This window comes from Phascolarctos cinereus, unplaced genomic scaffold (assembly GCF_003287225.1).
Source record: "Phascolarctos cinereus isolate Bilbo 61053 unplaced genomic scaffold, phaCin_HiC Scaffold_4;HRSCAF=312, whole genome shotgun sequence".
Lineage (NCBI taxonomy): Eukaryota > Metazoa > Chordata > Mammalia > Diprotodontia > Phascolarctidae > Phascolarctos > Phascolarctos cinereus.
In genome coordinates, this window is record NW_027555847.1 from 286,252,178 (window position 1) to 286,265,419 (window position 13,242).

Below are 13,242 nucleotides of genomic sequence, written 5' to 3' on the forward strand. Positions count from 1 at the left end.
ATCAACAGTTTGGTATCAACAATTCAGGAATGCCATTCCAACATCTGAATGACAACACAGTCTGGGTTTATTAAAAAAAAAAAAAGATACTTGATATTTCATGCCACTCGGGCTAAAGATATGTTAAGATATTATTATTTGTTCTTTTTTGTCTTCAAGGAAGACAATGTGATTATTGCCCACTGATGTCGGTAATACGTTTTTAATGGGGGTAAGTAACTAGTTGGTCCATGGAACAATAATATATTTCATACCCCTGTCAGAATGAAACCTATGCAAAAGGCTCCATGTTTATAAAGCAACAGTACAAACTGACAATGCCATCAGTCCTTCACACTTATTTTTAATCTATATTTATCTTCATAAATGACTAATCGCAGGTGGGGAGCCTGGGGCCTAGAGGCCACATGTAGCCCTCTAGGTTTCAAGTATGGCCTTTTGACTGAATCCACACTTCACAGAACAAATCTCCTTAATAAAAGAATTTGTTCTATAAAGCTTGGACTCAGTCAAAAGACCACACCCAAGGACCTAGAAAGCCACATGTGGCCTCAAGGCCACAGGTTCCCCAGCCCTGGTAAATATCAAACCACCACTTGTTCAAAGAAAGAGATACACATTAAAATTGTGAAGTTATTAGGAAAATACTCTTGCAAATAAATTATATAAAGATAAAATATACTTCCAAGGTTTTTTGTAATTTTTTTTTGCATTATTCTATAAAGTGCAGAGAAATCCTTCTAATTAAAGGGGGAAAAATCTTACTCCCTATAACAACAATATAACTACAGCAGCTCTTGCATAGCAATACTTAGAGAAAGTTGGACATTTCAGTTTCCTCAGGAAGAGAAGGATGGAAGAACATTTTCCAATTCAGGTCTTTTTTTGAACATAATTCTGTTTTCTTCAGGAATGGCTGCTGATGCCAAATCTCCATTGAGAATGTTTTTGGAACAGTGAAGAAGAGTTCAATGATACTCTGTTTACAGTAGCTTCTTCTTCACCTTTGGGACATTCAGTGAAGTGAAGGCCCTGGTTCTTTCACAGTGCGACTACTCGTCTCCCAGCTGTAAAGAACCAGGGTGGCTGATGGAATGTTTCATTATTTGAACAGATGAAGGTGATAACAGGAAAAACTAAAGGATCTAGATGAGGCAAGTGGAAACATCTCTGGTTTAAACTTGGCATTTGCTATCGTCACACATTCTTTGAGTGTGGCAATGAATGTGTTACATGTGACACTAAGCAGAGATGAAGCTTTGTTCACGTTCTCTACAGTGGGGGTTGAATGAATGTCATCATGATGGACAAATTCTTGTATGCTATGAACTTGCTGTATTAAGAGGTCACAGTAGAGGCAAACTTCAGACATTTGGGTTTTCAGAGAATCATTGGTTTCACTTATTTCTTTTTCCTTTTTTGCTCTAGTGTCAGTCAAACAAGCTTTCACACTGCCCAGACCGACTAGCCCTCTGCCTCTCAGCGGCATTCACAGCTTCCACGTACAAATGCTGCTCCACCGGAATGATTAATTCCGTTCTTGAATTGTCTGCCGGGTGGACTTTAATTTCACAAACTGCCATCTATCTGCTTGCTTTGCTCCCCTTGCACACATCATCCTGTGAATCATAAGATAATATCCCATCATTTAAAACAAACCAGCGAGGTTGCCAATCTGGGAGATAATTGCTCCACTTGTACTGAACCCCTTCCACCCTTCAGAGCCCGGGTGCTGCGCATCCTCCTCGCAGGGGCCCTGGGCTCGGCCTGCTCCTCTCCAGGCACTGCTGTTCCCACTCTGGCTGCCCCTCCCCGGGATCTGTACCTTCAGTTGGGGCAGAAGCTGCCGCGATCAAAGTTAACCTAGCGCACTGGGAAGGTCTGTGCAGTCTCGGCCCCCGGCAATAGCAGCTGGGCAGCAGAGGGGCGCTGGCCTCATCATTCCCCTCCGTGGCTCGCGGACTGTGGGCAAGCAGAAACCTGAGCCTGCGCACCACTGCTGCCGCATGCCCTGAGCCAAAGTGCCCTAGGCGCTTCCCTGCCTGCCTGCCCCTTTCCCTTTTTCCTTCCCAACCTGCAAATTTGAAGAGGCAGCTCTATTAAAGAAGTAGAAAGTTGCATTCATATTTTTCTTGTAATTTTCATATTTTTAGTTTAAAAATAAATTTAACTTTAAAATTGAAGGGGCAGGTAGGTGGTTCAGTGGCCCTGGAGTAAGGAGGACCTGAGTTCAAATTCGGCCTTAGACATTTACTAGCTGTGTGACCCCAAACAAGTCACTAAACTCCAATTGCCTCCAAAAAAAATTAATTGAGAGGTTTATAGTGAACAAATGAACTTCCTGTTCCACTATCCCATAGTTGTGGGAGACTAGAGAAGTAGAACACAGACTCCAATTATAAAGTATGTTTTTGCCTTGAGAGGGTGGGGGGAGACGACTTTTGCCCCAGATTCCTGTTGCAGGAGTAGGACTCCACCATACTGATTGATGACAAGACCACAAACTATAACATAAACTAACCTCATTTCACATTTTTATACCAGTATTGGATTTATAAATCATGAAAATGACATTACAAAGTATGGTTGGACTTCAGAAACACGTTTTTACAAGGTCCCTCATGATATCATTGTAGACAAATGAAGAGATGTGGGCTCAACAATTTTAGGGTTTGGAAGGTTTAGAATGAGTTGAATTGTTTCATCCAACGAATGTTGAATAATCAATCAATGTCAGCCTAAAACTAGGATTCCAGTAGATACTTATTTTTGGCTTTTTTCTGTTCAACATTTTGATCAAAAATTTTGATAAAGACAAATTTTTATTAAATTTTACATGATGCAAAGATGAGAGGGATAGCTAATAAATGAATGATACTAGATATAGGATGCCAAAAGATTTTGGCTGATTTAACCAATGGGCCAGGTAATTTCCCTTTTAATCTATTTTCTTGCTATCTTTTGTTTTTCTTTTATCTTCATTTCTGAGTTTATGAGACCTCCCCAGTACAGCAAGCCATCAGTTGTTAAAAATGTTGTAACACTAGGTGCCACAACAGGTTAGGCTTGTAGTTTGATGAAGGCAGATGAAAAGCATAAATTTGTAATAATTCTGATCTTGGGAGTGTTGTTATCAGTATGAGTGGCTACTTTGAGAAAACTCTCTAATAATGGACTGGGGTTGGTTATTCCAGCCCTGCACTAGGGAAGGTTCCAATCCTCTATGTGGCTTCCAGAACTGTCTCAAGCCCTGATACAACAATCAAAGAGACACAAGGAAATGCGCAGGATGAGGTCTGCCACTGGTTCCTCCACATTCCCCACAGTGTATTATTTCTTTTTTTTTTTTTCTCAGAATTCCTTTTGGGTAGATGAGTGGCCCTAACTAAAAAACAAACAAACAAAAAAAAGTCTTTTTGCTTGCCACTTTGCCCCTTTAGCTTTCACCTCTCAAATTCCCTTTGAGGCATGAATCCAAGGAAGGAAATTGTTAAGCTGCTATCACAAAGCTGACTCCTGTAGTCAGCATCATTGCTGCCAATATGGCTGGGGGCAAACACTGACACCTCCTTCCTATCAGTATATCTTCTCCCTCCAATTACTCTTTCCATAGTTTCTTACAACATTTTTAATTGTTTCTATAGAAGAAAACTTTTCTCTCCAATTCTTATTACAGTAACAGTTTTCTGTCTTCCTGAGTTGAAGAGAAATATGCCTCCCAAGGACTTTAGTGACACACAAAAAGCAGTTCAAGCCTTGCCATAAAGATAATAGAAGAATAAAAAAGAAAAGGGGGAGAGGGGAAGCTAATCAGTATGTCAATTGAGTCAGATAACATAAACAATATTCCAAACCTATAGTCTACCACCTCTGAAATGAAGTTACATTTTAATTCTTCTCCAGAGCCAAGTTTGACCATTATAATTAAATAGCATTGAATTTTATTTTACTATATATTGTTATTATGAATTTTATTTTGCTGTTTATTTATTCTGCTTACCTTTTCTAGTTATCACATATCTAGTTTTCTGTGTTGGGCTTACTTCACTCTGCATAAGTTTATAAGTCTCCCCATATTTCTTTTAATTCTTCAAATTCATCATTTTTTAGGTGCAATAATTGTGTTCCATTAAATTAATGAACCACAAATCATTTAATCCTTCCCCAATTAGAGGACATCTCCTGTGTTTCAAGTTATTTGCTACTAGAAAAGAGGTGCTATTAATATTTTGGTGTATATTGGGACCTCATTTATATCTCTGACATTTTCACATATATTTACATCTCCTTGGAGAGGTATGTCTGACGGTGAAATCTCTGAATACAAAAGTACAAACATTTTGGTACTTTTTTCAGTATAATTGAAAATAGCTTTCAAGAATGATTGAACTACTTTACAGCTCCACCAACAGTAAATTAGAACACTTTTGTATCTAAAGCCCCCACAATATTATTTATTTTCATCTTTTTGTCATCTTTGCCTCTTTTCTGGGTATGAAATAATACTTCAGTGTGGTTTTGATTTGCATTTCTTATATTAATAGTGATTTGTAGAAACCTTTCAAACAGTTAAGAGTTTGCAATTCTTAAATTAACCTGAAATTCTTTTTTGAGAACTGTTAGTCCATGCCCTTTGACTATACATTGAGGGATGCCTTTTACACTGGGTCTTGCATATTTCTGTTAGTTTGTCTGATACATGTAGTGTTCCTTTGAGACTCACTCTTTCAACTTCACAAACACAAATCTCAGAGATTTAGCTGCATGAGGAACAAATGAGCTACTGCTTCTTAATCACTTTGTAAAGCTTAAAATTCTATATTAATGTAAATGGTAATTATTATTTCTGATCAAGCATCAAAGACTTTTCATCTCTCCTTTGCTCATGTTTGTTCTGCCAGGGAGCTTCTCTTCTCCATCTCTGACTATCAATCACATCCATTTTCATGACCCTTCTCAAGTGTTACTGCCTCCCTAATACCTATCACCATCATCAAATTTTCCTTCTTCTGAATCATGAACTTTTTGAGAATAGGGGCTATATTTGCTCATCTTCTTATCCCCTGAAGGGCCTAGCACATATTTAGTTAATTCTTTGCATTGGGTACAACATGAGGATACAAGATGGACAGGATGCAATTTTCCACCAGCAAAGAATTTATAATATAATAGAAGTGTTAAGACGTTAACAACAACAACAACAAGACCTATGGGCATACAAAAAAGTACCTCTCAGGCCTCAAATGGGTCATATTTACGGATTAAAAAGCCAAGTTAAGCAAGTTGAGGTAACTTGGAATTGTTTTCTTGACATTTCCCCTCCCACTGTCTTCTTGAGAGAAAGGAAGAAGCTTAGGATTTGAAAATTGGGGCACCTTAAAACTCAAAGCTCTTGGGGGCAGCTAGGTGGAGTAGTGGATAGAGCACCAGCCCTGAAGTCAGGAGGACCTGAGTTCAAATCTGAACTCAGACCAAACACTTTACACTTACTAGCTGTGTGACCTTGGGCAAGTCACCTAACCCCAATTGCCTAAAAAAACCCCAAAAAACCCCTCAAAGCTCTTTAGTAGGTAATGGACAAATAACTATTATCTCTTTTATAGTCTAGCCTTCAGAGACCATTCATTCATTCATTCATTCATTTATTTATTTATTTATCTATTTATTTATCTATTTATCTATCTATCTATTTATTTATTCATTCATTCATTCATTCATTCATTTATCCATTTATTTATTTATTTATTTATTTATTTTCTTGTTTATTTATTTATTTATTTATTTTTGCTCTGAAGTGGTATTGTTCATGGAGAGTCCAAGCCCAGAAACCAAAAAGTTTAACCAAAAGAAAATATGAAGCCTAAGGGCACTAATTAGCTAGCTGGGAAGTTTCTGCTCTTTGATCTGAAGATGTTCATCCCTGAGTCTGAGAATCTCCTGTTGGGTACATGAGAGTCTTTGAAGCAGCAAGCCAAGAGACCCCAGTGGGAGATTTTTTGCCCAGGCAAGTTCTCCACCTAAATTGTTGTTCCTCAAAGACCTATGGCAAGAAAATTCCTTTTCATCTAAATCCAAAAAACCTAAACCTAAAAAAAAGTGGAGCAGAAGTAGAGTATACAACCACCCAAGTCTGATCCAGTGTAACAGCGTCTGTCTCTAGTCTCCCATGGAAACTCTAAGACTGGTGAAAAGGAGGCAGGTCTAATTGAGGCAGCATTATGACATCACTAGAAGACAGCAAAATCCTGCAGCATGGAAAGTGCCATTTAGCTTTCTCCAGGTGTGCCCTGTTCCATTGTATTCTTCTTCATATGTAGTCTAGCAACATGTGTTCCTCGTATCTGTACCCTTCTATGTCTGCTTTTTATGTCTGTCTATTTCCCATTGATATTTGAGGGATACTGCATCCCATTTTTGTGGGGGAAATATGTTGTTGCTATTTTTCTTAATTATGTCATTAATTAAGTGTCTTTGCTTCGAAATAATTTATCCGCTGGCTGACTATTAAAAGTAAACATAATGCGAATACAATTTTAGAGGATGCAAACCCACAAAGTGCCTTCAGTCTAAGCAAGTCATTCTCTGGGAGACCAAGTCATGTGACGTGGGAGTGGTGGTCACTAGGCACAACATATAATAGTAAAAGGCAAAATATGAAAGGTATGTCATGCAAAGATCAGTTAATAGAAGTAAGGATGTTTAATTTAGAAAGGAGAAGATTTAAGAAGGTCATTAAATTTGACTTCAAATATTTAAAGGAAGGGCTGTGATATGGGAAAAGATATTAAAGTTTTTGTTATTGGCCTGAGGGGGTAAGATTAAGAGCAATGTTTAGAAGTTGAAGAGAAGCAGATTTACATTTTTAATTGGAGGAGGCAGGGCAAGGATTCCTAATGATTAGAGCTGTGCAAAAATGGGTTGTACTACCTCAGGGTGTAGTAGATTGTCTCAGCTAAGTGTAGAAGACATTCTACATGGTAGCTAGATGGTGCAGTGGATAGAGTAGAAGACCAGAGTTTTAACATGGGCTCAGACACTTTCTAGCTGGATGACCCTAATTAAGTCAACTTTTTGTCTGCTTCAGTTTCTCTATCTATGACATGGAAATAACAATAGCACATACTTCCCATGGTTATCATGAAGATAAAATGAGACAATATTTGCAAAGTACTTAAAGTGCTGTATAGACGCTAACTGTTGTTATTATTATTAAGATCAATGTTGGTCTATTATAAGTTAAGCTTGAGGGCCTCTGAAATCCCTTCTTACTTTTAGGTTTTGTGACACTTTGGACACAGTTTTCTGTGTCTAAAACTGGAGACAGTTTTCTCTTAAGAAATAAATTTCACTTGATTAGAATTATCCAAAAATGAATTCTCAGATTCATAAGGTAATGAGAAGCCATTACTTCAAGTGTTAAAAGAGAAGCTGAATAATTACTATCAGGTAGTTTGTAGAATGGATTCCAATATTGGGAAAGATGTTGGCTATATAATCATTAACACTGTTTCCAGTTTGTGGATGACTTAAAGTTGGAAAAAAGAATTAACACAATATGTAACAACTGACATCCAAAAATACCTATGCATCATAGAAAAATGGTCTGAATCAAGGAATAAATTCACTTGCACTTCAATACTTGAAAGTTTAATGGTTTTGTAAATGTAGCTACTTTTTCCTACTAGTGCAGGCTAGTAATATTCTCAATGCCTTAGGGGACAGTTTTCATGAATTTTTTTTACTAAAAAAATCATCATGTAATGGTGTCTTGGTAATGACCTCCTCAAATTCAACTAGTCTTGTTTTATGACAGTAAGTATATAGCTTGTAGCTATGCTTATAGGTGAAGGGATGCCAGTTTTGTGCAACCTGTCAGAATTTATGCTTGCTTGGCATACACTTTATGAATCAATCTCAAAGTCATACTAAAGAAGAAGGGAAATGTATGAAATTTGATATAGGGATAAATGTAAAATCTTCCACATGGATTCAAATAAAAGATATGGTTATACAGCTATTCATCTGAACAAAGACCTAGAGGCTGAGGAGGTGGCAAACTCAACATTATCATTATCAGCCAAAAAGGCAATGAAAACTTGGACTGCACTAAAAATAATGGCTCACATTTACTTATGACTTTTGGGTTTCTAAAGCACTATCTAAACAATGAATCTCTGAGGTATGTATTACAAATAATATCCTCATTTTGTTGATGAGGAAACTGAATTTCAGAGAAAGTGACTTGCTCAGGGTCACACCATTAACAAGTATCAGAAATAGAATTTAAACACTGTATTTTGATAACTCCAAATCCATTTCTCTTTCCACTATACCACTATGAATCTCTTAACTTGATGACCAGAATGAGATAGGTTTTACTGTATTATAGGTTTTGAAGTATTATGTTAATTTCTCTAAACCACATTTTAAAGCCATTGATAAACTAGGGTATGTGTAGGATCATAAGTTCATAAATCTAGAGGTGGAAAGGCCTTCAAGGATCATCTAGAACAACCCTCTTATTTGATAGATGAGGTTAAGTGTTTTAGTCAAAGTGACACAGAGAAAGTGCTCTGTCCACAAAAGGGCAACCTGTTTTGTCAGGGTATCCAAAAGCACAGCATGTAAGGATTGTTTGAAAGAAAAAGAAACAGAAGAAGTAGAGTCAAGATGGTGGAGAAAAGGCAGTGACTCACTTAAGGTCTCCCTCAAACCCTCTGAATACCTTTCAGTAATGCTATGAAATAATTCCTGGAGCAGCAGAACACACAAAATGATGGGGTGAAATAATTTTCCAGCCTCAAACAACTTAGGAGGTGAGTAGGAAAGGTCTGTTGCAACAGGATGAGAAGGGAGCACAGTCCAGCACAGGCCATGCCAGCAAAGATTCAGCCCTAGCAAAACAGGAGCAGGCCTTGGGAGTCACTGAATCAGCAGCAGCAGCAGTTGCTTGTAGAACTCTTAGCCCACAGATGATAAGGGGGTCAAACACTGGTCAGAAAGAGATTAAAAGGGTCTGTTTGCCAGGACTAGATACTCAGATCCAGGTCACATTCGTGGGTGGTGGTCCCAGGGTGGGGAGGAGCACTAGCAGACCAGAGCTTGTGGGCCACCAAAGAGCTCAGGTTCTTATCACAGTTCAAGGATGGAAAAGAATGCTTGTGGTCACTCATAGACCAGAGCATAGTCCAGGACAGTGGTAAATGCAACTCTCCTTAAATCATACCACCTTGGAAAAACTGAAAACTTATAGGTCCCCAGAAGTATTCCAACAACAGTTGCACAAAATCTCTGAAGCTTGGGACTGTGTGCCCTCTACCCTGGAAGCAGAACCCTACCTTAACAAAGAGTTAAAAAGTCAAGAAATAGAGTGGGAAAATGAGCTAACAGCAGAAAATATTCCGTCCATAGAAAGTTACTATGGTGTCAAGGAAAATCAAAACACACACTTAGAAAAAGATAACAAAGTCAGAGATCCTACATCCAAAGCCTTTAAGGAAAAAAAATATGAATTGATCTTAGGCCATGGGGGAGCTCAAAAAGCATTTTAAAAATCAAGTGAGAGAAGTGAAGGAAAGTTGGAAGAGAAATGAGACTGATAGAAAATCATGAAAAATGAATCAACAACTTGGTAAAGGAGATACGAAAATTACAGTAGAAAATAACACCTTAGGGGCAACTAGGTGGCAGAGTGGATAGAGCACTGGCCCTGAAGTCAGGAGGATCTGAGTTGAACTCCAGCCTCAGACCAAACACTTGACACTTGACTAGCTGTGTGACCTTGGGCAAGTCACTTAACCCCAATTGCCTAAAAAAGAAAAAGAAAAAAGAAAAGAAAAGAAAAGAAAAGAAAAGGAAAGAAAAGAAAAGAAAAGAAAATAACACCTTAAAAACAGACTAGGCCAAATGGTAAAAGAGGTGAAAAGCCAACGAAGAAAAGAATGCTTTTAAAAGCAGAATTGGCCAAATGGAAAAGGAGGTACAAAAGCTCACTGAAGAAAATGATTCTTTAAAAATTAGAGTTGAGCAAATGGAAGCTAATGATTTCATGAGAAATTAAGAAACAATAACAAAACCTCCCCAAAGAACTGAAAGACAGAAGACAATGTGAAATATTTCATTGGAAAAACAAGTGACCTGGAAAATAGATATAGGAGAGATAGTTTTAAAATTACTGGAGTGCCTGAAAGCCATGATAAAAAAAAAAAAGGAAAAGAAACTAGACATCATCTTTCAAGAAGTTATCAAGGAAATCTGACCTGATGTTCTGGAACCAGAGGGTAAAATGGAAATTGAAAGAATCCAGTGACCACCTGCTGAAAGAGATTCTAAAATGAAAACTCCCAGGAATATTATAGCCAAATTCCAGAGTTTGGAGAAGCAAGGAGAAAATATTGCAAGCAATCAGAAAGAAACAATTCAAGTATCATGGAGCCACTGTCAGGAAAACACAAGATTTAGCAGCTTCTACACTGAAGTATCAGAGGACTTGTAATGTGATATTCCAGAGAGTGAAGGAGCTAGAATCACAACCAAGAATCACCTACCCAGCAAAACTGAGTATAATCCTTCAGGAGGAAAAACAGATACTCAGTGAAATAGAGGTCTTTCAAGTATTCTTGAAGAAAAGATCAGAATTGAATAGAAAATTTGATTTTCAAATACAAGAGTCAAGAGAATCATAAAAAGGATAAACAGGAAAGTAAAATCATAAGGGATTTAATAAGGTTAAACTGTTTATATTCCTACATGGGAAGATGATACTAGTATCATCTTAACTAATAAGAACTTTCTCATTATTAGTTAGAAGGAGTGTATATAAACAGAGAGCATAGGTGTGAGTTGAATATAAAGTGATGATGTCTAAAAAACTAAAATTAAAGGGTGAGAGAGGAATATACTAGGAGAAAGAGAGAGAGGTAGAATGAGGCAAATTATCTCACATAAAAGATGCAAGAAAGAGCTTTACAGTGGAGGGGAACATGGAAAGTTGAAGAGGAGTAAGTGAACCTTACTCTCGTTGAAATTGGCTCAAAGAGGGAATAATATATCCTCTCAATTGGGTATACAAATCTCTTACCCTACAATAAATTAGGAGGGGAAGGAGATTAAAAAAGGATGTGTAGTGGGAACAGCAAATTTAGGGAGGGGTAGTCAGAAGCAAAATACTTTTGAGGAGGGATAGGGTGAAAGAAGACAGAAAATAAACAGGGTGGGAAATAAGATGGAGAGAAATATAGTTAGCAATAGTAACTGTGAAAAAAAATCTTTTTGAAGCAAGTTTCTCTGATAAAGGCCTCATTTCTCAAATGTGTAGAGAACTGAGTCAAATTTATAAAAAATAAGAGCCATTCCCCGATTGATAAATGACCAAAGGATATGAACAGTTTTCAGATAAAGAATCTAAGCTATTTATAGCCATATGAAAAAATACTCTATTGATTAAAGAAATGCAAATTAAACCAATTCTGAGACACTACCTCATATCTGTTAGATTGGCTAATAGGACACAAAAGGAAAATGATAAATGTTGGAGAAAAATGAGACGTTAACACACTATTAGTGGAGTTGTGAATAGATTCAAACATTCTATAGAGCAATTTGGAACTATGGCCAAAGGGCTATAAAACCATTCATATCCTTTGACCTAGCAATAACGATATTAAGTCTGTATCCCAAAAGGTAAAAAAAAAAAAAGGAATAGGGCCCATATGTACAAAAATATTTATAGCAGCTCTTTTGTGATGGCAAAGAATTGGAAATTGAGGGGATTCCCATTAACTGGGGAATAGCTGAACAAATTGTGGTATGTGATTGTGATGGAATACTATTGTACCATAAGAAATGATGATCAAGATGCTCTCAGAAAAACCTAGAAAGACTTACATGAGCTGATGCAAAGTGAAATATACTGTGTACAAAGTAACAGCAGTATTACAAGATGATCAGTTGTAAATGACTTAGCCAGTCTCAACAAAACAACAATCCAAGACAACTCGAAAGGACTTATGATGAAAAATGCTATCCATCCCCAGAGGAATATGTGTCTAAACACATATTGAAGCATGCTTTTTTTTCATCTCTATTTTTCTTGAAGTTTTTTTTTTGTTCTATTTTCTTTCACAACATGACTGATATGGAAATGTTTTGCATGACTACACATGTATAACCTATATTGAATTGCTTGTCTTCTCAATGAAGGGAGTGGGGAGGCAGGAAGGGAGAGAATTTGGAACTCAAAGTTTTAAAAATAAATGTTAAAAATTGCTTTTATGTGCAACCAGGGGAAAATAAAATACTAAATAAATTCAAAAAAAATTAAAAAAAGAAAGAGCAAGAGATGTTTGCCCTGAAAAAAAATAAGACTGGAAGTGAGGGAGAAAGATCAGGAGGATTGGCACAACATGATAGCTGTCTTGAAGTATTTGAAGGGATATAATCAATTATAGACAAGTTGTGTATTGAATACTTATTATACATCAGGCACTTTGTCAATGGATACAAAGGCAGAAATGAAACTCTTTTAGTTCTTAGTTATTCTGTCTGGTAAAATAACATGTGTGCATATAAGTACACATAAAATATTTTAAAAATAAATAAAAGGTATTGTGGGGAAAAAGCACTATCACTAAGGGGTTCAGGAAAAAAGTCTCACATGGGAAACAACCTTTGTTTCAAAAAGTATTTTTTTTTTATTCTTGGTCCAGGAAGATTAAACTAGGAGCCATGGACAGAAATTTCAGAAATCAGTTATTTGATGTAAGAAAAACAAACAAACAAACAAACTAAAACTTCCTAAACATTAAGAGCTATGTAAAAATAGAATGGGTTGCTTTGAGAGCTAATGAGTTCTTCAACATTGGAGGATTTTCAAAAGAACCCAGATCATCAGTGACAGTATAGAGGAGATCTTTATTCAGGTGTGAGTGGAAATACATAGATTTTAGTACACTTTCAGCTTAGAAATTACATTATTTTATTGTTTTAGTATGAATATTTCATCTTTCCACTCCTTGAAGATAAAAAACCACTCCAGCATCTTTGCCAAGAAAACCCCAAATAGGATCACAAAGAGTTAGACATGACTAAAACAAGTGAACAACAACAATTCAATAAAAGCTTACTGAATAAATTAAGGAAATGAGTTTATTTGTTCCCATAGTATAAATTTCTCCTGATGGTATAGATAACATAATTCTGATATTATTTAGTGCATTCTATACCTTTCCCCCCTTCTCTGAC

General features: G+C 36.8%; 1 pseudogene; it reads right to left on the bottom strand.

Annotated features, from left to right (window-relative positions):
* Nucleotides 1-839: 839 nt before the first annotated feature.
* LOC110222117 (pleckstrin homology domain-containing family A member 3 pseudogene) overlaps nucleotides 840-13,242 on the bottom strand; it is a 34,878-nt pseudogene continuing 22,475 nt past the window's right edge.